General features: G+C 47.1%; 1 long non-coding RNA gene across 2 annotated transcripts; it reads right to left on the bottom strand.

Moving 5' to 3' along the window:
* Positions 1-9,113: 9,113 nt before the first annotated feature.
* Positions 9,114-23,035, bottom strand: LOC118022106. 2 transcript variants are annotated; one of them, XR_004682377.1, is made up of 4 exons: positions 22,593-23,035; positions 20,398-21,931; positions 15,382-15,514; positions 9,114-11,265 (listed from the first exon to the last, which is right to left on the bottom strand). It is a non-coding gene; the product is annotated as an uncharacterized LOC118022106 (long non-coding RNA). The 2 variants fall into 2 exon arrangements; XR_004682376.1 differs by lacking the exons at positions 15,382-15,514; positions 20,398-21,931.
* Between the last annotated feature and the right edge of the window lie 212 nt (positions 23,036-23,247).

Below are 23,247 nucleotides of genomic sequence, written 5' to 3'. Positions count from 1 at the left end.
CTTGCTTGTGTTCCCTCTCTTGCTGTATCTCTGTCAAATAAATAAATAAAATCTTTTCAAAAAAATTTTTTAAAAAAAGATCAGTGGCTGCCCGGGGTTGGGTGGTGGTGGGGAGGAGGAAAGGGATGAATAGGTGAAGCACAGGTGATTTTTAGGGCAGTGAAACTCACCTGTAGGATACTCTTTTTTTTTAAGATTTTATTTATTTATTTGACAGAGAGAGAGAGCACAAGCAGGAGGAGTTGCAGGCAGAGGCAGAGGGAGAAGCAGGCTCCCCGCAGAGCAGGGGGAGCCCGATGTGGAGCTCAATCCCAGGACCCTGAGATCATGACCTGAGCCGAAGGCAGTCGCTTAGCCAACTGAGCCACCCAGGTGCCCTCACCTGTAGGATACTGTAGCAGTGGACACACATCATTATACATTTGTCCAAATCCATAGAATTCTTTGTCCAACACAGAGTGAAACTTGATGTAAACTACAGACTTTAGTTAATAATAATGTATCAATACTGGTTCATTAATTGTCAGGGATGTACCACACTAATGCAAGACATTAAAAATAGGGGAAACTGGGGGGACAGGGACAGTATATAGGAATGTTCTGTGCTCTCTGTTCAATTTTTCTGTAGACCTAAAACTTCTAAAACATAAAATCAATTAATTAAAAGAGAGAACAAATAGACAATGTTTATCTCTGTGTGCTGAGACTGTGACAAGTTTTTCTTTTCTATTTGGTTGTAATCTCAAAATTTCAACATAAGAAGGTTTTATTGCTGGGACACCTGGGTGGCTCAGTCAGTTGAGCCTCTGAATCTTGATTTCCACTGGGGTCATGATTTCAAGGTTATGAGATTGAGCCCTGCATGGGGCTCCACGCCAGGTGGGGAGCCTGCTTAGGATTCTCTCTCTCCCTCTCCCTCTGCCCCTCAACCCCCTCCTAAAAAAAGTTTTATTGTTATGTGTCTTAAAAATTCTTCATTACTGATTCATACACAAATACTTCCTTACTGAAAATATCTGAAACACTACAAAACTATTTAGAGGAAAAAGTCAATCCCACTCCATTCCAGAGTGGTAACCATAAACAATTTGGTGAGAATCCTTCTGGATATTCTCTGTGTATCTTCTCTGGATGTACATAAACCAATAGGTGGTTGTATCCGTTAGAAATGTTTTCATCTAGAAACTTTAACAAAAAGTAACCTGAACAAATGAGGATTTTATTTGGCTCACAATTCAAGAATTCCGGACACGAGTAGTCCTGGAGTTAGCTCAGTGGCTTTGTGATCTTAGGTGGCACCATTGTCCTGATGATTCTCTGGAACTTTCGCTAATGTTTGTGACCTCATTGCTGCAAGATGACTCTCCCCTTCCAGAGTCCACCTGCTATACATCTGTGTTCAGACTGGAAAAAGAAGAAAGGGCTGCTGTATCTGACCTTTTGATCAGGAAAGCAAAAATTTCCCAGAAACCTACCAACGGAATTCTGTATACATTTCATTTGCCAAATGTGTCACGTGGCCCCCTCTAGCCACAGAAGACTGAAAGGCAAGCATTTCACTCTTCCAACCACCAGAGGAGTTGGCATCAAGGAGGAAGTATGGCAACTGCTTTGGGGTCTGCCAACAGCTGGATCGGACAAAACAGCTATTTATTTTAATTTGTGTATGTTTTCATTTAACATTATGTCTTGGAGATTTTCTGTAAGTGCATTTATATCATTCTTTTAAATTCATGATATTCCATAGTATAAATATATGATGATTTTTGTTTAATGTTGATAAACATCGAGATGACTCTTAAATTTCCCAGCTTCAAACAATGCTGCTTGCACAAGTTTCTTCAGGAACAGGTGACAGTATCATTCTACCATAGCTATAAGTGCAATTGCTTGTCAAAGGATAAGCATTTTTTAAATGTGGATAGATGAAAATAGAGCTACCCTACGACCCGGTAATGGCACTACTGGGTATTTACCCCAGAGATGTAAATGTAGTGATCCGAAGGGACACCTTCACCCTCAATGTTTATAGCAGCAATGTCCACAATAGCCAAACTATGGAAAAAGCCCAGAAGTCCATCGACAGATGAATGGATAAAGATGTGGTGTATATATGTGTGTGTGTGTATATATGTGTGTGTGTGTGTGTCTATACACAATGGATATATATGGAATACAATGGAATATTGCACAGCCATCAAAAAATTGAAATCTTGCCATTTGCAATGTAGTGGATGGAACTGGAGGGTATTATGCTAAGTGAAATAAGTCAATCAGAGAAAGATAATTATCATATGATCTCACTGATATGTGGAATCTAAGAAACAAAGCAGAGGATCATAGGGGAAGAGAGGAAAAAATGAAACAAGAACAAACCAGAGAGGGAGACAAACCATAGGAGACTGTTGATCATAGGAAACAAACTGAGCGTTGCTGGAGGGGAGAGGGGTGGGAGGGATGGGGTAACTGGGTGATGGACATTGGGAAGGGTATGTGTTGTAATGAGCACTGGGTATTATATAAGACTGATGAATGACAGACCTATACCCCTGAAAAAAATTAATTGAATTTAAATTTTTAAAAAATAAAAAAAAATTAAATAAACTGCAGATGGTTTCTGCTGAATTGCCCTCAGAAATGGGCCAATTTACCTCCCTACCAATCCTGTGTGTAAGTGCCTGTTCCCTATATCCCTACAAACAGAGGACATTGTAAATTTTATCCAAATAAGGAGCAAAAATATCACATTGTTTTATTCTTATTTGTTGGATTACTGGGTGTTTTAACCGATTCTCTAGGATATTTGTAATAGATAAGTATAGTAACGCAAATCACAGTCTTCTCTCTTCAATGTTTGAAACTTTTATTTGGATTAGCCTTTCTTTTAGTTTTAAGGGGGCTTTAAAAAAATTTTTTTTTTAAGATTTTATTTATTTGAGAGAGAGAGAATGAGAGACAGAGAGCATGAGAGAAAGGAGGGTCAGAGGGAGAAGCAGACTCCTTGCTGAGCAGGGAGCCCAATGTGGGACTCGGTCCAGGGACTCCAGGATCATGACCTGAGCCGAAGGCAGTCGCTTAACCAACTGAGCCACCCGGGCGCCCCTTAAGGGGGCTTTTAAAAAAGCCTTTTTCAGTTGAATGCTTAGTTCTCTTATGCTCTATGTTTACTGTTTTCTAATATGTGCATTTAAGGCTATACATTCCCTCTGGCTACTACTTTGTATTCATCTGCAGGTTTTGAAAAATAATGGTACTCTGCCCATTCTATATCTTATTCCATTTGTTACTTTATATATTTGTTACTTTAGATGCTTCAGAATACTTTACATATTGATGTACTTAGATTACTGATGTACTTAATAATAAAAAATTCAAGCAAATACTTCAGGCATGAGAGGATATGTAAAAATTTCCTGACCCACCTCCAACTCTTCCCTGGAAATAATCACTATCAACAGGTTTTGATTCTTTCTTAAATTAACATATGACTGTTTTCATTTTTTGTTTTCTTTTGCAATCATTTTCATTGTTGTGGTCATCTTGCATTTTTGGTATTGAGATTTTCTGTGTGATCTGGTAGCTAATTTTTATTCATGTACGTTAAGTGTATAAAGATAATACAGTTTCTCTTTGTTGTGTATAAAATTCTGCATATAGTTATTTGTAAAGTGTGTTCGTTTATTCAAACCCTCTGCATCCTCACTTAATTTTTGTTTACTTTGTCAGTATCTGAAAGAGATGTTTCCAGTCTCTCACTATGATTATGAATTCATTCATTTCTCTTTATATTTCTGTCAGTTTATGCATACTATGGTTTGAAGCTACATTATTAGTTGCATAAGGATTTATAACTATTATAATCCTTGATGAATTGTAACTTTTAAAAATAAAAAACTTCTCTCAATAATTTTCACTTTGAATTCTATTTTTGTCTGATACATTTTATTAAGATTTGCTTAAAACATCTTTTTCATGTTTTGTTTTCAACTGTCCTAAAGACATTTCATTTTAAGAAGTTCTCCTATAAAGTGTGTATTCCTGGATTTGAGGTTGTATTTCTTTTTTTAGCTCAATCTGAGAGATTTTTAATAGACTTTTTTAACCCACTTTCATTTGATGTGATTACCTGATGTACTTGGATTTATTCCTGATTATCTTTTATGTTTTTATTTGCCATGCTTTCTCGTTCTTTATTTTATTTCTTTTCTGGCTTTTATTGGATTGCCTTTTTTTCTTAAGGATTTGGGAATTCTACATGATGATTCTATTTTTTTGACTGATATCCTTTAACTTAAAGTTGATTTTTTTCCATCAAAATCTAGTGCTAATCAGAAAGACATCATTCTCTTTTTTTTTTAAAGATTTTATTTATTTGAGAAAAAGTGAGAGAGGTCAGGAGCAGGGGGAGGGGCAGAAAGAGAGGGTCAAGCAGACTCCCTGCTGAGCACAGAGCCCATGTGGGCTCAATCCCAGGACCCTGGGAACATGACCTGAGCCACTTAACCGGGCAGACACTTAACTGACTGAGCCACTCAGGCACCCCAGAGATACATCATTCTTCTAAATGCTTTTGGTACAAGTAGAGGGGAACTAGTGTTTGAACCTGGAGGCCCTCTTTGATGAAGACATATTTTTTGTCATTTCATTGGATTTGTGATAAGAGAAGAAATAGATCCATATATCATTTTGAACCAATCTCTATTCTTTTATTATAAGGGGAAAAGCAATTGAGAAAGCATATTTCAAAACAAAAAAGAGAGAAAGAGAAAGCAGAGGATGATGCTCAAGCAAAGGGAATGATTTGGGTGATGGGAAAATTTTAAGCCTCAGAGTGAGTTGATCTGGGGGCTTGGAGACTTTCTAAGGCAACTCCAATTACCCTGTGAAGGTAAACTTCTCTTCCAAGCATAAGTTCAGCTCTGCTTGTTGTGTCTGGATTGACATTGGCTAAAGAGAAAGGAAAGCAGATAGTCTGAAGAGCCAGGTGACAAGCTTGATCTTTGACAAAAGAGTCAAGGCCAAGAGCAAGGAACCAAGTTCCATTTTGAGTGTCACCAGCAATTGCCAAGATTTGAGTCAAAGAGAAGCTGTAAGATGTTGTAAATTGTATCTGGGATTGTTTTAATCAAGGTATAGTGACTGTCATGAAGGAAGAAGTTTTTCACACATGCACCTAAAACTAGGAGACATGGCATGCCATGCAGGACCACATTGGGAAGCACCAGGGTCAGTCAAGAGGGAGAGGAAGCGAGGGGGAAACGGGGTCAAGAGCCTTTACTGTGGCTTTTGCTGGGAAGGCAAAGCAAGGAAGCAGGTTTAGGAGTGGCTAGTCTGAGGCATTTGGGTGGGCTCTGGGGCATAGGAGTTGTCCCTCATTGTCCAATACCTGGCCCTGGGGTGGTTAGGGTAAGCAGACAGTGGCCAGGAGTGCGGGAGCCACATAAAGGAGGTTGGGGTGTGGGCTTTGGATTGGTCAGATTGCTTAAGAAAGGCGTGCTTGCGGGCTGGTCTTCACTATCTCTAGATATTGGCTAGCTCTGGGAGGGGCAGTCCCTCCAGCATCAGCAAGGCCCCAGATGTCAAACATCAGAAAATAAAAAGACATGATGAATACAAAAGTCTCAGTTCAAGGTGGGAACTGAGGATCAGGAACCAGCAACAGAGTCAAAGTGCCGGCAGCCCGGAAGATAAGAAATGTTTATGTGGAGATCTACTCTTCGCCAGAGAGGACCTTGGGCCTGTTTCAAAACACTGCCCACACATGGGCTCACTGTAGCCTCTGCCGTCTGTCTGTCTTCAGGGCAACGCCTGATGTTGCTCAGAAACAGAAAATTGTGTTCCCAGCTGGAACATCTTGTCTCTCGGTTTCCCCGTAGCTCACATAACACAAAAATTAAGGGCAAGGGGCTGTCCGAAGGATTTTTAAAATTAGTGAATTTACATTAAGAACTTTACAAAGACATAAAACATACATCACGTTCGACTGCTACGTTTAGCACTTCATCTCCCTTCCAACGAATAAAATAACGATCATCTGAACTAGTCCCGAAGAAAGCCCAGACCTAACTCAGCCTGCTCCTCTGGCTACGTGGAGGTCTGGTTTCTATTAGGTGATGGACAGACCCGGCGCCCCCTGCCGATGAGCTTCGGAGGAGAAGGCAGCCACAGAGGGAAGCTGCCAGGCCAGAAGCCGGGCACACCCACAAGATGCTAATGTGCAAATCCACCACGGAGGACCAGCCCGCTTCCCTGGGCTCTCGGACTCAGTCAAGTCCAGCTGAGCTGTTAAACAGAGCCCATCAGTGGCAGGAAGCCCGGCCAGCCCAGAGCCAACACGGCTGGTCTAATGAAAAGGCCTTCGGCTGGTAGCACCAGAGGCGACAAGTACGAGCCTCTGGGATGTCTGAGGCCTCCTCCATCCCCTTCCTCTGCGGTCTTGGCAGCCCTGACCCTGAGTTTACAATTCAGAGAGCGCTGGAGAAAGCAGAGCTCTGTCAGTTCCTTCCCAGCCTCCCCTCAGGGAGCGAGGCAACAAAGCCGGTGGCTATGCATCCTCACCCATTTTCATAACCATCAAACATTTATGCCGCCGCTCCAGGCCGGGCACTGGGCGCGGCGCAAAGCGTACAATCCAGGCTCTGCCCTCTGCAAGCTCACGGACCAGAAAGGGGATGAAGTCAGCACACAAGACCCAGGCAGACAGGGAAAGGGAGTCAGAAAGGGTCTCATGGGGAGGCAAGGAATCTCCCCTCAAACCAGCAGCGCCCTAGAGCTGGTTGGACCGGACTGTGCTGGGAGCTGCGGCAAGTACATCCTCTCTAGCCTCGGGAGTAAAGGAAGGCATGCAAACAAACACCCCCGCAGCCAGTGCTGTATGTACAGGGATCGCAGTGGGGATGAGTCACAGAAATAGCAGAGTGGAGCGTTTGAGCTGGGTTTTTATTTATTTATTTTAAAGATTTCATTTATTTATCTGACAGAGAGAGACACAGCGAGAGAGGGAACACAAGCAGGGGGAGTGGGAGAGGGAGAAGCAGGCTTCCCGCTGAGCAGGGAGCGGGATGCGGGGCTCGATCCCAGGACCCTGGGATCATGACCTGAGCCGAAGGCAGATGCTTAATGACTGAGCCACCCAGGCGCCCCTTGAGCTGGGTTTTTAAATCATAGGATTTCAACAGAGCGGGGAGGAGTGAAAAATCAATGCTCCAGCAAGAGGGAGCGGCCAGGACGTTCAGGGCAAATCCAGGTTAGGTAAGCCAGAGACCAGACGTGGGAGGGGCTTGAAAGGCCTCGGTGCAGAGGATCAACTTAGGCCCTTAATCCATCAGTCATTTTTTTTTTTTTTAAAGATTTTATTTATTTATTTGAGAGAGAGAATGAGAGAGAGCGAGCACATGAGAGCGGAGAGGGTCAGAGGGAGAAGCAGGCTCCCCGCCAAGCAGGGAGCCCGATGTGGGACTCGATCCCGGGACTCCAGGATCATGACCTGAGCCGAAGGCAGTCGCTTAACCAACTGAGCCACCCAGGCGCCCCCATCAGTCATTTTTAAACATTGTGGTGAAAAGCACGTAACAGGGGCACCTGCGTGGCTTAGTCGGTTAAGCGTTTGCCTTCGGCTCAAGTCATGATCCCAGAGTCCTGGGATCGAGTCCCACATCGGGCTCTCTGCTCAGCGGGGAGCCTGCTTCTCCCTCTCCCTCTGCCTGCCGCTCTGCCTACTTGTGCTCTCTCTCTGTCAAGTAAATAAATAAAATCTTTTAAAAATATATAAATAAATAAATAATTTAAAAAAAGAAAAGCACGTAATATAAAATTTACCATCCTAACCATTTTTTTAAAGATTTTTTTTTGAAGATTTATTTATTTATTTATTTAACAGAGACACAACGAGAGAGGGAACACAAGCAGGGGGGTGGGGGAGAGGGAGAAGCAGGTTTCCCGTGGAGCAGGGAGCCCGATGCGGGGCTCGATCCCAGAACCGTGGGATCATGACCTGAGCTGAAGGCAGACGACCAACGACTGAGCCACCCAGGCGCCCCTAAAGATTTTATTTATTTGTCAGAGAGAGAGCGCGGACATGCAGGGGGAGCGGCAGGCAGAGGGAGAAGCAGGCTCCCCGCTGAGCCGGGGAGCCCGATGCGGGGCTCGATCCCAGGACCCGGGATCATGACCTGAGCCCAAGGCAGATGCTTCACCGACTGAGCCACCCAGGCGCCCCATCATCGTAACCGTATTTAAGTGTACAGCTCAGTGGTGCTAAGTATATGCATGTTGTTGTGAAACACAGCTCCAGAAATTTTTCCTCTTGAAAATGTGAAACTCTGTACCTAGTAAACAAGAAATCCTCTTTCCTCCCTACTCCCTCCCCAACCCTAGGTCACTTGCATTCTACCTTCTGCCTCTATAAATGTAACTGCTCTAGGTACCTCATTTAAGTGGAATCACATAGAGTTTGCTTTTTTTGTGACTGGCTTAACTTCACTTAACATACTATCTTTAAGATTCATCCACATTGTAACATGTGACAGGATTTCCTTCCTTTTTAAGGCTGAAAAATATTTCATTATAGGTACAGACCACATTTTGTTTACCTATTTGTCTGTTTTTTGTTTTGTTTTGTTTTGTTTAAGATTTTTATTTATTTATTTGACAGAGAGAGAATGAGAGAGAGAGCACATGAGAGTGGGGAGGGTCAGAGGGAGAAGCAGACTCCCCACCGAGCAAGGAGCCCGATGCGGGACTCGATCCCGGGACTCCAGGATCATGACCTGAGCCGAAGGCAGTCGCTTAACCAACTGAGCCACCCAGCGCCCTACCTATTTGTCTGTTGATAAACACTTGTGTTACTTCCGCCCTTTGGCTATCATGACTAATGCTGCCACGAACATGGGTGTGCAAATATCTCTTTGAGTCCCTGCTTTTAAGTCTTTGGCATATATACCCAGAGGCAGGATTGCTGCATCATACCGAAGTTCTAGCTTTAAGTTTTTGAGGAATCACCATAGTGTTTTCCATAGTGGCTGTGCCATGGTGCTTTCCCACCCACAGTGCATGAGGCTTCCGATTTCTCCACATCCTCGCCAGCTTTGTTACTTTCTGTTTTTGATAGTAGACATCCTTGTGTGTCTGAGCATCGTTAGTCATTTCGGAGTAGAGGCATGATGAACCGGAGCTGCCCGTCGGCAGGAAAAAAGTCAAGAGGCAGAAGATGGTCAAGGCTTTGGCAGTGGTCAGACTAAAGGGAGGGACTCCTGTCGAGGTGTGGCGGCAGAAGAAACCAGGGCTACCAAAGAAAAGAAGTAGCCAGACAAAGGGCAGGAGAGGGGATGCCCGAGAGAGGGAGGAGCTAAATGGGGCTCGAGTTGCAAGCAAAAAGACTGAGAAAATAGCAATACAGTGAGGAAAAGTGGGAAGTTGGGAGAGGGTGCTGCTTTTGGGGAGGTGCTGAGATGTGAGAGGTGCCTGCAGCTGACAGGTTAGTTGCCGATGCAAGACTGGTGTCCCAAAGAGAGTCCAGGGCTAGATCCAATAATGGTATTCATTCGTACAGCACTTTTATTTACGTGAGCCCCTCGATGCTCATGACACCTGGTAAGGTCAGTCCAAGCAGGTGTCATTTCCATCAGCTGAGCGATAAAAAACCAGGAAGTACAAGGGACAAGCCAAGGACACTCGCATGTCAGACAACAATCAGACAAGCTCTGAGTCTGCTTCTGGTCGAGTGGCCTCTTCTTTTCCTGAGCTAAGACTTGCCTAGGAGTGCACGGAGGGCCCGATCAGCGGAAGACACGTTCGCTCATTGGACAAATTTTGAGTGCCAGGTGCTGGAGATTCACTAGTTAATAAAACAGACAGAATAGACACAATCCTGCCATCATGGAGCCTATATTCTTGTAGATGGTGGAACAATCCAGCTGGCCTTTCGGCAGTTTTCTGAGAAGCCCAAAGAATTCCCCAGGAGAAGTGTCCCAAGGCAAATCTGTGTCTTGAAGAGAAAGATGGTCTGCTCCGTCTGTCACGTTAACTCAAGTTGGACCCACTTGCGGTCTTGACGGACCATACTCAGGACAACAGCAAAGGAGAGCACTACCTAGAATAAGCTCATAAAGTAGTCAGGCACAAAGAGTACTTAGAGTTGACTTTTAGGGAAAACATTTCTTTCTCCCTATTTTCTTTCCCTTTTACTTGAAACCCATCAGCCAGAAGTCTGTCTTCCTCACTAAATACCAATAATCCATGTCTACAAAGGAGGTTTCCAGTATACCCATATTTATAGCTGCATTATTTATAATAGCCAAAAGGCGGAAAGAACCCAAGTTTCCATCAACACTTAATGGATAAACAAAATGTGGTCTATAAGTACAATGGAATATTATTCAACTTTACAAAGGAAGGAAGGAAATGCTGTCACATGCCACAACACAGATGAACCTTGAAGACATCGTGCTAAGTGAAATAAGCCAGGCACAAAACGACACATATTGTATGATTCCACTATGTACATATGGAGGATTCCGTGTACCCAGAGTCATCAAAGTCATAGAGACAGAAAGTAGAACAATACTCCCCAGGGTCTGGGGAGGGAAAGGGGAAACGGGAGTTGTTGTAATGGGTACAGAGTTTCAGCTTAAGAGAATGACGAGAGATTCCTGGAGATGGGTGGTGGTGTTGGCTGCACAATATTATGAATGTACTTACTACCACAGAACCATACCCTTAAAATGGTTAGAATCCGTTTTACCCTGCTGCCAGTAGAATAGTCAGTACATCTTCCCCATCTCGTCCTTGTCATCATCTTTAATCAGAGGGGCTGACTAGACGCTTCTCGGTGTACGATCTAATGTTTCCATGGTAACCACTGTAAGGCAGATAGATGCCTGGTGGGCACGATCTCACCAGCAGATCAACAGGGTTCACCCGACTGGCCTCTCTCCCCTGCGCTCCACTCTGTAAGCTGCTCCACGGAGAGCGAAAAATCGGTGTCACATCGTGTGCCTCTCTGCATCTCATACCATCTTCAGCCACTCTGGGGCTCGGTTCTTCGAGCATTCCAGTCGATAATTTGCTCCCAGCCAGCCACACATGCTCTTCTTCCCACTGCAGAACATCTTCTCCTTCTGCTTCTTCCCCACTCCCCCACCTTGTTCCTTTGCTAGCTCTTCCTCCTCCTCAGAATTCTTCAGGGCTCCGATGAGATGCCTCTTCCTCCAGGAAGCCTTCTTGTCCTGAATGCCCAGATGATGTTATATCTTCTGTTTTGTGCTCCTGTGGGGAAAAAAAAAAAAAAAAGCCACAGTGAGAGTGAGAAAAATTAGGCAGCAGGAGAGGGGAGTCATCCCAGATGCCTTTTATTTAGACAAAAACCTGTGAACATAATGGACTTTGGATTCAGAAGCCATCGGACTGGAAACCCTAGATGTCCTGCTCACGAGCTGTGGTCCCATAAGCAAGCTACTTAAACTACTCCAAGTCCCTTTCCTCTTATGTAAAGCTGGGATCAAATGTCCTAACTTTCCAGGGTGCCAAAAAGGTGAGGGGGGCGGAGAGTGGCATATCCCAACTGTTCTTGTCTTGGGTCACTCCTCACTGGTTAAACGTCCTCGCCAACTCCCAGATTCCCACCTGCCCAGACTCTACTCCCCCTCCAGCCCACTTCTCAGGTTGCCGTTGGAACATCTTTCTAAACTGCACATGTGGGGTGCCTGGGTGGTGCAGTTGGTTAAGCTTCCGACTCTTGATGTAGGCTCAGGTCATGATCTCAGGGTCATGGGATCGAGCCCCACATGGGGCTCTGTGCTCAGCACAGAGTCTGCTTGGGATTCTCTCTCTCTCTCTCCCTCTGCCCCTCCTCCTGCTCACTCTAAATAAATAAATAAATAAATAAATCTTTAAAAAAAATAAACTGCACATGTGACAACCCTCTGCTTGCCTGTAGTTCTTCTCCATTGACTTCAAGAGAAAATCCACATTCATAGTTGGTCCCTGGTTTCTCTCTCTGGTCCTCCTGTCTCACTACTGCCCCCATGCCCTGAGTTCCAGCCACACCGAGTTCCAGCCTCAGGCTCTTTTGAGGCCTGTGAGTCTTCCCACACATTTCCTCCTTCTTAGGAAAGACCCTCTCCTATCCCGCATTCTGCCTGACCAGGTAGCTTCCCTTCATTCCCAGGTAGCTTCTGCAGTGAAGCCTCACCTGACCACCACTACTTGCATGTGCAGCCCCATCTTGCGCCCCTGGGGAAGCCTACGATTTTCCTGCCCCTTACTCATTGCATTTTTTCTGTGCATTAATTTTGTTTTGATTTTGGTTTTAACAACTTTACTAATGTGCAATTGACATGTAATAAGCTGTACATACGCAAGTGTATAACCTGATAAGTTTTGACCTATGTAAACACCCATGAAAGAATGACCACAATCAAGATAAAGGATTTATCTATGTTCCCCCCAAATTTCCTGGTCCCCCCTGATAATCTCTTCTTCCTGCCCTCCCTGACCTCTCTCTCATTTGCAGGCAACCACTGATTAACTATCACCATATATTAGTTAACATTTTCTAGAATTTTATATAAATGTAATCATACAGTATATACTCTCTTTTGCCTGGTTTTGCCCAGCACAATTATTTTGAGATTCATCCATGTAGTACCAATGGTTCATTCTTTTTCTTTTATTGTCGAGTAGTATTCTATTGTATGCATATAACACAGTTTGTTTATCCATGTATCTGTTGATGGACATTTGTATTGTTTCCTGTTTGTATGAACGTATGCTTTCATTTCTCCTAGGTAAATCTGTAGGAGTGCAATGGCTGGATCATGTAACAGGATATATGTCTAACTTTTCTTTTAAAGATTTCATTTATTGGGGCACCTGGGTGGCTCAGTCGTTAGACGTCTGCCTTCAGCTCAGGTCATGATCCTGGGGTCCTGGGATCAAGCCCCGTATCAGGCTCCCTGCTCCTCGGAAAGCCCGCTTCTCCTTCTTCCACTCCCCCTGCTTGTGTTCCCTCTCTCACTGTGTCTCTCTCTGTCAAATAAATAAATAAAATCTTAAAAAAAATCTTAAAAAAAAGATTTCATTTATTTATTTGACAGAGAGATAGAGAGAGAGCAGAAGTAGGCGGAGTGGCAGGCAGAGGGCGAGGGAGAAGCAGGCTGCCTACTGAGCAGGGAGCCTGACACAGGGCTCAATCCCAGACCCTGGGATCATGACCTGAGCCGAAGGCAGACGCTCAACTGACTGAGCCACCCAGGCACCCCTACGTCTTTTTTTTTTTTAATTTTTTAAAATTTATTTTTATTTTTTTTACTTCTAACTTTTTAAAACAAACTGCCAAACTGTTTTCCAAAGTGGTTGCACCATTTCACATTCTCACCACAAGTGTATGAGGATTCCATTTGCTCTCCATCCACGTCAACACTGGGTATGGTCAATCTCTTCAATTTTAACCACTTTGGTGTGTCATGTTGTATTATTCTGGTTTTAAGTTATATTTTCCTAATGACTAATGATGTTGATCCTCTTTCCACATGCTTATCTGTTACCCATACATCTTGGTTACTGATGTGTCTGTTCAAAAAGTTTTTAAAAGAAAACAAATTGTAAAAGCTAAGCCTGTTAGGTAAATTTTTTTCCATGAATTTAATTTCTATGCTTTATTCTACTACCTAAAGTTATCATTTTTTCACACTTGAAAAAATTGTGGTAAAACATACACAACATAAAACTTACATTTTCACTGTTTTTAACTGTATGGTTCAGTGGTACTAAGTACACAGTCATTATCATGCAATGGTCACCACCACCACCCATCTTCAGAAATTTTGTCATCATTCCAAATTGAAACTCTGGATCCAGTAAACACCAACTCTCCACTCCTCCCCTCACCCCAGCCCCTGGCAACCACCATTCTACTTTGTGTCTCTCTGAATTTGGCCACTCTAGGTACAGTATCTGTTCTTTGGTGACTGGCTTATTTCACTCAGTACAATGTCCTCAAGGTTTGTCCATGTTGCAGGCTGTGTCAGAATTTTCTTCCTTCTTTACAGCTGAATAATATTCTTTTGTATGTATATACATTTTGTTTATCCACTATCCATCAGTGGACACTTGGGTGGCTTCTAGCTTTTGGGCTATTGTCAATAATACTGTTACAAACATGGGTGTACAGATATCTGAATCCGTTATTAATTGCATTTTTTATTTTACAGTATATTTTTTTAACCAAGTGCATTTTTTAAAAGATTTATTTATTTATTTGAGAGAGAGAGGGAGCGAGCGAGTGAGCATGAGTGGGAGGAGGGGCAGAGGGAAAGAATCTTCCAGCAGACTCCCCAGTGGAGCAGGGAGCCCAGCGCAGAGCTCAATTTCATGACCCATAAGGTCATGACCTGAGCCAAAACCAAGAGTCGGACGCTTAACCAACTGAGCCACTCTGGTGCCCCTAATCGCTTGCATTTTAATGGTTGCATCCCATTGCCTACCACAGGGCCTGACAAATAGCGAGCATTTAATAAATATATGTGGAATTAATAGCCGAATGAATGAGTGAGTGAGTGAGTGAGTGAGTGAGTGAGTGAGTGAGTGAATATATGAGTGATTCCCACACTGGACGCCAGCTCACGCACAGCTACATCATTCGTCCTGTAGGTGTCAGTCACGGCGTCCTAACGTCAGGCTGCTGCGTCTGGGAAGGAACTGATCTCTGAATCCCTTCCAAGAGGTGAAGAAAACACTTGCCTGATTTGGTTGGTCACCCTCGCCACCACTGTTGCCCCACGGGAGGCCCAGCTGCCTGAAGTCTCTGCGTTGGTCCCAGGCTACTAACTCAGGGGGAGGCCTAGCTGTGGCTACTCCGAGACGAGCTCTCTCCTCTGAGACATCTCGGGAACCACTCACCGCATTCCTTCCCGTGAGATCACAACAATATCAACAGCTCACATATTTGTGCGCTTACTCTGTGTCAGGTGCCCCAGAAGCAGCGTCTCATTTAAAGGATTAATAACCCCGAATTAGGCACTGTAAGACTCCTCACTTTATAAAACAAACAAAAAGGCACAGAGAAGTTTAATGAACTTGCCCATGGTCATGTAGCTGCGAAATGGAAGAGCCAGGATCCGAATCCAGGTGCTCTTCCCCAGAACCTACCAGGCAGAAGGAAAAAAAACCACAACCAACCACTCAGGCTGAAAGCAGTTTTCAATTAGTTATGTTGAAATTAACCAGAGTCATCCTAAAATAATTTTTTTCTAAGTTTGAATAATATTTATTGACTATATTTTGGAAAACACATTAAAAAAACTTTAAGTCACATAAGCCCACCAAAAAAAGATCATCACTCTCAACACATTAACATGTTTCCTCCCAGTGTTTTCTCCTTACTTATGTATTTTAATTCAGATGACATTAATGAGTGTCTCCATTCTCTTGAGAAAGAGGCATTAGTCCTCTCTTGATGCATCTGCCATTCGTACCCGCTCCTCCTGCCTTCTCTCTGTGCGTCTCTAATGTGTCCCTGCCAAATGATGCAGTACAAAATGAAAATGTTAATGTATAGTAACAATGATGGCAGTTGACAGTGAGTGGCCACCAAGAGCCAGGCCCTGTGCTGAGGAGGCACCTCACATACGTTATCTCCTGTGGTTCTCGCGGCAACCATATTAGGTGGGAGCCATTATTTTTTATTGTTATGTTAATCACCATACATTACATCATTAGTTTTTGATGTAGTGCTCCATGATTCATTGTTTGTGCATAACACCCAGTGCTCCATGCAGAACGTGCCCTCTTTAATACCCATCACCAGGCTAACCCATCCTCCCACCGTCCTCCCCTCTAGAACCCTCAGTTTGTTTTTCAGAGTCCATCGTCTCTCATGGTTCGTCTCGGTGGGAGCCATTATTCTTCTCATTTTACTGATGAGGAATCTGAGACTTAACATGTAACATGTGGCTCTTCCTCTTTCCTTCCTTTCCTGAAGAACTCAGTCCTAACACCACTGTGTCCACACACTGGGTGGTAAGGGGTCGAGACTGGGGTGTCAGAGCCCCCACCTTACCCCAAGCAGTTGAAGAACATGTCTGCATGTCTGCATGAAGGTAAAAGGGCTTCTTGGTATAGGGGGGGACTCAGTGTGGGGTATGAGGCCTTGAACAGGGTGAAGAGAGCCAACGGTGGTGTGGGAGGGTGCCTCTGTGGGGGGGGCGGGCGGGTGTGGCAGAACCTGAGCAGATGGAAGATGGAGTCCTCATGGGTAGCATGGGGTATGAGATCCTGAGCAGGGTGAGGGAGGGGACTGCGAGTGGGAGTGGGGTGCTGGAGCCCAAGCTGGGGGAGGACGGCATCCTCATGGGGGAGGGATACAGTGACAATGGGAGACTGATTACGGGGAGGGGAGCAATCAATAGGCAGTCATATGACACAGAACGTAAGCCAGATGTGCCTCTGTTGAAGAGACACAACTAAGTAAAAGGAGGGAACTGGAATGAATCCTGTGGTGCTAGACCTTGAGCTCTTGGTGTGAGGTCACTGTGTTCAACAGTCCAGCAGACATAGAAATAAATACATACGTATAGATAGAAATATATGAATGTATCTTCACGGATCTCCCTAGCTCTGTCCACTGAGAGGTCCTGGAAGCCACAGCACCCCAACTGTAACAAGCACACCCTAACCTTGGTTTCTGAGTTCGTTCTCTGCTATAAAGAACCAGTGCTACTGGGACAAATGGCCAAGAGAGGACTAGAATATTCGTTTGCTATTCGTATAAGGACGTGCTCAAAGATGGACAGGGACATCTCAAAAGGGCATAGGAACCAGCTCAGAGAGGCTTCCACTGGCCCAGCAGAGGACAATTTGAATATTAAAATAAAAAAACCCGAACTGTAGTAATGGACTACAGCCTATTGAACAACACAGGAACCCATGATTCCATACTCATGTAAATAAATACATGAACTGAAGTCTCACGAAGAACAGGTTTCAGAGGACCTCCCCACAAAATAAGTAATAATTGCAATAGAAAAAGAAACTTGACAGTGGAGAGAGGTTGGCAGGCACCATCTTAATCAAATGGCAAAAGCAATCATTCCAGTCACGGTTAAAATTGAAATCAGGAGCAGCCTGAGAGGTCAAAGTGAAAACAACACAGTCACTTGTACGATGTTCCTGCCAAGGATCCATGGCCTGAATCCAATGAAGAGGAAACACTAGACAAACCCAAACTGAGGACATTCCACAAGACAACTGACATGTAATCCACACACGTTTTAAGCTTCTGCAGGTCCAGGCTAAAAAGCAGTTCCACGTAGAGTCAAATGCAACGTGTGACCCCGGGTTAGATCCTTTGCTATAAACAACATTACTGGCACAAAGGATAACTCTCCAGCCTAAAGATTGGACGGTAATAAGGTATTAATGTTAATTTCCTGACTTTGATGGCTGTGTCCCACACATATGGAAGGTTTTTATTTGTGGGAAGGACATGCCAAGGCATGGGGCATGATGCAGCATAGCAACTTATTCTCAAAGGCTCAGCGGAGAAAAAAATGAATTTTTGTTTAACTTGCAACATTTCTGTAGGATTTTTTTTTCTTTTTAAGATGAATTAATATATCCAAGGTCACCTAACTAGTTAGAGGCAGGATTCAAATCCAGGTCTAGAAACCAAATTCTCCAGGGGTGCGTGGGTGGCTAAGTCGTTAAGCGTCTGCCTTCGGCTCAGGTCATGATCCCGGGGTCCTGGGATCGAGCCCCACATCGGGCTCCCTGCTCAGCGGGAAGCCTGCTTCTCCCTCTCCCACTCCCCCTGCTTGTGTTCCCTCTCACTGTCTCTCTTTGTCAAATAAATAAATAATCTTAAAAAAAAAAAAAAGAAAGAAAGAAACCAAGTTCTTCAGCTCTAAATTGTTCATTCACTCCTCTGTAAGACAGTTCCTTCTGGCGTGGGGAGGTGGCCTGGGGGTGGGAGCCCCATTCAGCTGGCTCTTGTGTCTTTTGAAATGTCCCCATCGATCTTTGAGCACTTCCTTATAATAACAGAATATTGGGGCGCCTGGGTGGCTCAGTCGGTTAAGCCTTCAGCTCAGGTCATGATCCCAGGGTCCTGGGATCGAGCCCCACATCAGGCTCAGTGGGGAGTCTGCTTATCCCTCTCTCCCTGCTTCTCCCCACCACTCACGCTGGTGCGCACACTCTCTCTCTCAAATAAAATCTAAAAAAAATAATAATAGAATATTATAGGCCCCTTTTGTCCTCTCTCGCTCCGGCCACTTGCCCTGGGAGCAGTGGTTCCTCTCGGCAGAGGTGGGGGAAGGCGCCGCTCATCACAAACTCTAGAGCAACAGAAGCGACCCCTGGATGTCACATACTCAACAGTGCCCCCGTGTATTCGTTTCTAGGCCCAGCTTTCTCGTTTGCCTTCAGCGCCCAGCGCTGGCCTGGATACTAAATGTGAAAGCCATAGTACTCTCCGTGTGGTGGCCCGTGTGTAGCATGCAACATAGCAGAAGCAAGAGCGGAAGGGCCATGTGTACACGGCCTGTACGGCCCGCCGTGGAACAGGAACACGGCCAGGCCCTTTCCCCCTTGGGTGGCCTGCCCCAGGCGCCACTCAGCCCAGGGCCCTGCGCGCTGCAGGCGGTCAACGTCGGCACAGGTGTTTCCAACTGGTGAACCTTCGAAACTTCTCACGGTCCACTCAGTCGCTGAGACTGATGGCATTATTTCCTTTGCTTCTTGAGCCAGGGAGAGCACACTTCTTGGCACTCGGCAGTATTTATTCGAGAGAGATCGAGCATGAGTGGGGATTGGGGCAGAGGGAGAGGGAGAAGCAGACCCCTGCTGAGCAGGGAGCCCGACGCGGGGCTCGATCCCAGGACCCCGGGATCATGACCTGAGCTGAAGGCAGACGCTTCACCGACTGAGTCACCCAGGCGCCCTGGCCCTTGGCGGTATCACAGCTTCCTGGGCTGCTCCAGATCTTACTCCAGAGGTAGCTGAGCTGCGTCTGGGCCCCTAGAAGGATCTGGCCTCTTCCCACCTGAGGGCTAAGGCCAGACGGGCCCAGGCCCAGAAGGCTGCAGACACAGGGAAGGACCAATGATGCGGGGGCCCTGCAGTGACAACGAGGGGTCGCGCCTGCTCAGAAGAGCCCTCTCCACCACCGAGGGGGCTTGGAAGCACACAGCTGCACCTAACAACTTCACTTTCTGATGCTCAGTAAGCATCAGATGAGATGAGAGACAATGGGTTTTTTCCATCCTGAAAAGCCTCGAGCAACCATTTAAACACACAGCTCTTCTGGGTTTTCTATTAGGATTTTCTATTAGAGGGAAATTCTTAACATCCACGAAGACACTTGTTGAACCTGTGCCCCTTGTGGGTGGAAAGCCGGAAGGTAAACTCGACTGTCTGAAAGAAAGTGGTCCTAGTCTGACACAGACACCACAGGACAGCACCCACCAGTTGCTCACTTTTCCTCTGGAACACGTGGGCACCAGACCGCTCCAGGTGGGCATCGGCAGCCCCTCTCTCAGCTCTCTGCCTTTCCTCATCCCCTGTGGAGCCTCCCTCTCCCCACACGATCCAGCCAGAATCACGAGGCTCCGGCTCAGGCGGCACTGGAGGGGATGCGGGTCTGGTGAGCTAAGAGGGCGGGGGTGCAGGGGGGTGTCATGTCCGGGGAAATAGGCCCTCCCGGGCTGTGGCACAGGACATTTCTAAAAGACCTGCCCCTCTTGATGAGGTAGTATGGTTTTAAAAACAGCCACAACCATCCCTCCCACCCCGCATGCCTTTTTGCAGTGTAACTCTCGCCACTCCTCCTATCAAGAGATGGGGTCCACGTCCCTCCCAGAGCCCTGGCTGGCCCTGTGATTTTTTTAGTCAATAGAATGCAGAAGTGACACCGAGTGACTCCATGGCCTTGGCAAGAAAGGCCTCTCAGAACCAAGCAGCCATGCGGTTAAGAATTGGCCTGGCCACGGAAAGGATGAGGGGCTCCATGGAGAACTGAGGCGCGCCAGCTGAGGGCCAGCACTGACTGCAGCCTCGTGAGGGAGGCCATCTTGGTCCCAAGCCGATGGGCTCCCCTCCAACTGCAGCCAGCCAAGCAACCCCAGGCAAGAATGGGCAGCAAAAGCGCCTGACTGAGCCCAGCCTGGCTGGCAGGTTCATGAGCAAACAAACAGTTGGTTTTAAGTCACTAAGTTTTGAGGGTAGGAGGTTGTTACACTGGAAAGATAATGAAAACGCTGCCAAAGCTGAGTGCTTTTCCTAGCAAGGCCCTGGCGTGTTCGTGTACCCCTTTCCTCCATCTTACCAAGAACCTGCCTCAGCTTCCTAGCTGCGCATGGCCCAGAGCCCCAGGACGGGGAGAAGGAAATGAATACAACCTACCAGTTATACCAGGAAGTATTTAGTGAGAGCCTGAAACACATTCAGCATCACTTTAGGTGCCGCAGGAATATGAAGACATATCTGGGAGCCTCTCTGCCACCAGGAAACCTACACTCCAGATGAAAAATTAAAATTCATAAACACAAAACAATGGCAGGCACCTCACAATCGCATATAAGTGTGTGAAGGGCCTCTGAATATCAGTTCCCAGAGCCAGGCTGGAGCCGTCAGGGAAGGACAGAAGATGGTGGAGCTGGCCCTAGCCCTTGAGGATGGGAAGGACTGACCGAGATGGGAGAGAATATTCTGGGTGTGTATATGAGGGTGTTTAATTATAGGTTAAAAAATATATAAATGAGCTTGCTGAGGAGAGGGGCAGCATAATGCTGAGAGGACAAAGGGGCAGGAAGACAACAGCCAGGCCAGAATGAAGAGGGGTCTCACCAGCCAATGCTGTCGCTAGGGCTCACTGGGATGTTTCAGTGACATTTAAAAGCTGACATCAGCAAAGCCCGCTCGGCATGGCATTCTGTAAAGCCCTAAGGAAGAGCTCCAAGAATGAGCCTTTTGTCAGAGCAGGGCCCACCTGGAGAAGGAAACGAGGCAGGGGCCAGGTTCCGGAGGGTTCAGGGAACTGCTGTCCTCAGGCAGGAAGAAGGTGCGCACCTGTTTGCATTTAACGTGGCTCAGCGTGACTCTGCCATCGATCAAACTACTTCCTAAATCAGAGTCCACATTTGTTACAAAGGGAAGCTTCCCCTGTCCTGGCCAGCATCCAGGCATTCACACAGCCATGCTCTGCCCCTGGGAAGAGGACACTGGGAACCCCAGTGTCATGATGTCTCTCTCCACCAAATCTGCTACACCTCTAGCCTTCCTCCTCCCCTCCCTTTGAGGGGGGGAGGGTTGTACCACCGTCCCCACCAGGCTTCTCCTGGCTCCTCCGTGTTGCCTCAGCCACGCCAGGGCCTTGAACTCACTGGAAGGCTGCACCCACACCATCCCTCAAAAATGACAGTCCCATCCACCAACCATCTGAAGGTGGGAGGAGCCATTTAAGACTGTTCCTACCCTAAGGGAAGCTATATGGCCAGTATCCTTGCTCCTAATTTATAGGTGGTGATACTGAATCATGAAAATGATTTACCAGGGCATTCTCAACACTCCAGTGACTCATCAGGGTCAAAATCCCACATAGCCCAACCCACAAGTTGTGTGACTTCGGGCACGTATCTCCTCCACTCTGTGCTCTATCACCAACAGCGCGGCCTCGCTGGTGCCTGAGGTCTTGCCCAGGGCTCTGCGGCCGCAGTACCAGGGTCCCACCTCGCAGACCCTGTTAGAGCTCTCCCATTAAAGCTAGAACCCCAAACCCAACACAGAGCTGCAAATCAAGGCATTCTGGCTGACGATAACCTGGGTGGTTGCATGTACCTTCGAGAGAGGGAATGTCATCAAATGTGTGTCTTTGTGTGTGTGTCCACGCTGATGCGGTCGGTTCAGTAAGTTCCCCCTGTTGTGATGTGTAAGAATTCTTAAAAAGAAGAAACAAGTTGAGACCCTGACCTTAATGCAGACCCAGTCTGTAAGGGGATGTGCATCCCAGAAACAGATGGCCAGCTAGGCCAGGCACCTATTCTGGAGGACTCTTAGCGATTCTGTTGGACTCTGGCTCTTAGCTGTGTTCCCAGGGTCCACAGAAGCCTCAGAAGCTGCCTTCCTTCTCCTTCCAGAAGGGAAAGGGCTAAGTTTATTAAGCTATGCGATGCTGGGAAAGGCACAACAATTTCATGTGCATGTCTTACAAATCCTCCCAACAGCGAGCTATTGTCCCACCTACTCACGAGGACACCATGGCTCACAAAGGCTACCTTTGCCAGGTCACACTGCCGAGTGTGGGGGCGTCTCCCTACACCAGGCAGGCTCTGCAGGGCACTGGACTGACCTGGAACCTCCGGCTTCCCTCCCACTCCTCCAGTCCTTGACCCCAGCAAGCCATGTTCCTGCCTCCATCACATCTCTCCCTCGGCCTGGGGCACCCACCTCTCCACCAGCCAGATCGCCCCCAAGGCCCACGCCTCCTCCGCCCTGGAGCTTACACATCTCATGATCAGACCCCCTTCAATGACCCCTTATAGCTGCCCCTCTCTCGGGGTCCTCCTGGTTGCCTGTAATCCAGTCCCCATCCCACTCACCCGCACCGCACCAGGCACACAGTAGATCCCGCTAGGGGTCGCTGAGTGCCCCCCACGCCTCCGCCCGGCCAGCAAGCACCAAGGGACACGACCCCGACGTCCCTCCCCACCTCGGGCGCGGGGTCCAGCAGCCGAGGGAGGGAAGGGCGGCGGCTGGAGAACAGCCTGGGAAGCACTGAAATGCCCAGAAACGTGCTGTGACCGGAAACCTCCTGGGCGTGGCGACAGTGCGAGAGCCAAGGCTCAGCGGGCGCGGGTACGCCCGTCGCGGGCCCTGGGCGGCCCTGGACCGACCCCTCCCGCGCCGCCGGCCCCGTCCCTTCCCCTGATGGACCAGCAATGATTCTCCAGGGCCACTGTCTTCCGCGGGAAGGGGGACGCGGCCATGGGGCCTGAGACCAGGGCTCCGCCCGGCGGCACAAAAACCGCTCTCGCCCTCGCCCCCCCCCACCTCCCTCCGCAACCCAGGCCCCCGTCCCAGCCCCCCGTCCCACCCTAGCCTGTCCCCCTCCCCGCCCCCGCCCCTTTCCTCTCCGGCTCCGCCTCCCTCCGCCCCTCCCCCTCCTCTCCCTCCCTCCCTGCCCCCCCGGTCCCACCCCGCCCCTCTGCGCCTCCGCGCCCTTCCCGCCCCGCCCCGTCCCCCCCGCGCACCCCG

The sequence above is a fragment of the Mirounga leonina genome, unplaced genomic scaffold, assembly GCF_011800145.1.
Source record: "Mirounga leonina isolate KUSES-001 unplaced genomic scaffold, KU_Mleo_1.0 Mir_176, whole genome shotgun sequence".
Lineage (NCBI taxonomy): Eukaryota > Metazoa > Chordata > Mammalia > Carnivora > Phocidae > Mirounga > Mirounga leonina.
Note: the sequence above shows the minus strand (reverse complement) of the source record. Positions and strands in the feature narration are given on the sequence as shown.